Below are 4,195 nucleotides of genomic sequence, written 5' to 3'. Positions count from 1 at the left end.
TTTTAATTCAAGTCGAATGGCTTATTGACCATTACATGAAAGAGCCACGTGAAGATTAAATACACACCTAGAAAAGAGTCAACAGAAGCCCAACTTCTGAATCTGAAGATTCAGTTGACCAAGTTCCATTCCCAGTTTTGCAAATGTACAAATCCCATGCAACTATTTCTCATTAAACTGACCAGAACCCAACTAATTGCAATTGTCTCTTCCTTTCTCCCATTTATTGGTCTTCATTGCACATGCCTGCCAGTCTGTCACACATGGCTTACCTAATTTATCACTTATTTGTGCTACTTCTAAGATCCATAAAATGTATTCTTTGTTGTTTCTACCCCACCTAGTCTTGCCATTCATAACCTCAAACATCTCAATTCTTTTTTAAAAATATATAGATATATATATATATATATATATTTTGGGTAAGATATAATATGGTAATTAGATGATGCATAATCATGGTTTTAAAGCAGCATCAAATTTGAATGTGGTACTAGAGGTCCTCCAGCTTGATCACTCCTGAATGGTAAATCCATGGTCTAGGGTAAGAACTTTGGCATATAATGCTTTATTTTAACAACTTCATGCTCTAATAAAGTTACACTAATAAACATTTTTTTCTTATGGATGTACATATAAACATATTGTACTCCTAAACCATGAAGTTCAAGCATTGACTTAAAATTTTTTTTTATCAAGCTCTTAAATATTCATTCATAAGCATACAAATACCCAACACACTAAATACTTAAAGAGGAAATCTTCATACCTAAGCATACAAATAAATAAAAAAAATTCCACATTTCCAAACCACCAACACCAAATCAAATCCCAAATCATTCAAATAAACATCTTCCATAACGATATAATCCTTAAAACTATGCTTATATATGTGATTTTAAATGGGTCTTGGTGCTTCAACTCCAACTGTTTCTTTTTTGGTATTTTCAATTCTGGAGCTGTTGGGGAACATGTCTCATCCTGTTTATTAATCAGCTCTAAAATTAGACCCCAGAACCATCTTGTTTATTAATAGAACAATATAGTTCTAGGTTTGATTGGATTGGTGTGTGACGGTTTCCTCGTTCCCAAATTGACACCCTTAATTTCGGTGATATTTTTTTCTTCTTCTTTTTATCATTAACGCAATTAGATTTATTAAGTAAAGTTTTGAGGTAAAAATAATAAGGTAGAGAGATTTTACAAAAAATTTTGCCAAAATTACAATAATCCAAGTATTCATATCATTTTTTTTTCTTTATCTTACCACATCTTCCTTTTTTTCTTTTTTCACTTTTTATTCTTTTATGATTTTCCCTACGATCGTTTTATGGCTATGTTATAACTTTTATGTGATAAGTGTCAACTGTCATATATATATTATTGGAAAAAAAAATTTTGCGAGAAAGAAAAAAAGTTTTCAGCAATCAGTGATGGAGGAGGATTGTTAAGTCTTTATGCAAGTCGTATGTGGTGAGAATTCAATGTGCGGTAATAAGGGGACTTCGCGTTTATAAATGTAGTGTGGTGATTGGGCCTACCCACCCTACTTATTCCATGATCTATGACTTTATTGGAGCTACCCACTTCGACTAATTAACCAAAAAGTACCCTTTTCATGTCATCCGAAACCCTCAATTACTCTCACTCAAGTTGTATACCCCTTCACCTCCTTGGGACCTTCTAGAATTCGAGATGTCAAAGTGTTAGAAGGGCAGATTGGGCCCAAAAGACATGCTTGAGGTTTACTTGTTTTTATTTTGGGCTTGGGCTGGGATTTCTGTCATTTAGGTTTGCTTGAGTTCAAGGACGGCTACTGATTTGGGGTGGGGTTCGATATATTAATTGAACGTGGTAAACTTTGGTTCAAATTTGAACCTGATTTTGGCCCAACTTGCACATTTTAGGTTGGAGATAGCCATAGTCCCCAACTCAAGGCTGGGATCAACCCATCCCAATTCATGTACAAATATACCATCCAGCTTCATACGGTAAAATTGCATCTCCCCTTCCCACTATTTTTTTTTACTACCCCCCTCTCTAGCATGGACATATGTATGTGTTGTACCATTATAAAGCTAAAATAAGTTTACAAATTTTAAATAAAGCAAACCAAACTCTTTCTTTTAACATTAAATACAAATTCAATAATAACCATTAAAAAATTATGAGAAAAAAATGTTACGATCAAATAGCAAGTTTTCCATAAATTACTCATCCACATCGCTTAAATGTGGTTAATGTGATGAAAATGAGGCATGATTGAGGTATCTTCACACAAATTAATTGATTGAATCACACTGATGGAGGAGGCAATCGTTCAACAAAGATTAGAATGAAAATGGGGATGGACTATGGGTTTTTATGAAACAGTTGTTTCAATACCTAATCTCTGAATTGTGATGTCAAGATTTGACGATGGACGAAGTTATGCCATGTCGAAAAGTGAGATAGCAAATTTGTCAATTTGAATCTAAAGTGGCTTGGATTGACCATGTGTAAGATTTTAAAAATTTAGCCTCCTCCGTTGGGTGTTGGCTATTCGAGCCAAACCTGCTATTACTAGTCTAAGCTAATGTTCATGGGAAAGGTGTTGTCAAATGCATAGTTCTAAGTATTGATATCTGATACTGTAGATTCTTGCATCCTTGTTACCTGTAGGTCACAAATGAAAAACTAGTCTAGGAGCCGATCTCTAGGAAAGGCTCTTTGAAAGTCAAGTTAGAACTAGGGTTGAGAAGGGAAAACTTCTACAGAGCTCTGACGATTCAAAGTTGCTTATCTTCCTTCCTTACTTTGGTTTTCTTTATATTGTGGTCGGGGATCCTCCTCATTGGCTCGAGAGTCCTTTTCTCGGGTAACCTGAACTTGTCAAAGCGTGGTTGATTTCGTTCCTTGTTTGGGTTGCGGTGACTGATTTGCTAAGGTGGCTGATCTCATCATGAGCACTCCAAGGGCCCGTTTGATAACGTAACCAGAAACGTGTTTCTGTGTTTTCTTGTTCTCAGAAACACAGAAACGGCATAAATACCGTTTGGTAAAAGTGTTCCATTCCACTTGTTTCTTGAAGCATAAATTGAAATTTATAACAATTTATGCTTCAAGAAACATCAATGACGAAACAAGAAAAAGTTGTTTCACTTGTTTCTCGAAACAAAAAGGCGGAACCATTCATTCGACAAACCGACCATTTGAAAAATCTATTGGGGAAGCTTCATTCGAACCATCGACAGTGGCCTCCCGAGTGTAACCCTTGAAGACGACCTGCCCTGCGTAACCGACGACGGTACACTCTTCTCCTCCGGCGTCGATCGTCGGCCAATTGGCGCTCCTTGACTTTCGAAGATCGAGCTTGTGACTCCCTGTACAACCGTTGAAGACGAGCTGCATATGCTAACCAAGAGCTTTGCTCCTCCTGCGTAACCGACGACGGAGAGATCTGCCCCTCTTGCGGTCACTATCTTCACAGTGAAAGGAGAAGAAGTCAAGATTCGCCTGCGAAGAACGCAAGCTACGACAGAGATTGAACCTCCTCTGCCTCTGCAACCGTACGATTCTTTCCCCATCTTCATCTCGTGAACCCTAGATTGGTCGATCTACTGCTCATCTCGTGAACCATACGGAAGATTCGTACGATTCGTGCAGAGATTCGTATGGTTTCTGAAGAAAGTATCACCTCCAAAGATAAAAGCCTTTTTTTCCCCTCAAATCTGAACAACAAACCATTCCTCTGACTCTGTTTGAAGTTCGGCTAAGAATCCAAACCGTAAGCAGCCCCTTGCTCGAGCTCGGTAAGTGATTTTTTTCATATTAGATTTTTTTCATATTGGATTTATAAGTTCGGCCACTGCTTTTGTTCGATTTAGGGTTTTTTTTTTCTTATAATTCTCCATTAAGATTGGTATTGAATTTCATCTATGGGTTCATCTATGGATTTCACAGTCGAACTTGTAATTCTCGATTTAGGGTTCATCTATGGCTTTCACAATGCACAGTCTTCCTAAAAAGATGCTTAAGTTCACAATTTGGGTTGAATTAATGCTCTTTTATTTTATTTGATGATGATATAGATTGAAAGGATCAAGTGAGTCGTTTTCGTTTCCTTCTGTTCTCTGTTTTTTTTTTTTTTTTTTTTGTAATTCTCGATTTATGTTGGTATTGAATTTCATCAGAGATTCCCTGAATTCTTAACCTG

This window comes from Macadamia integrifolia, chromosome 9, assembly GCF_013358625.1.
Source record: "Macadamia integrifolia cultivar HAES 741 chromosome 9, SCU_Mint_v3, whole genome shotgun sequence".
NCBI classification, from domain to species: Eukaryota; Viridiplantae; Streptophyta; class Magnoliopsida; order Proteales; family Proteaceae; genus Macadamia; species Macadamia integrifolia.
Note: the sequence above shows the minus strand (reverse complement) of the source record.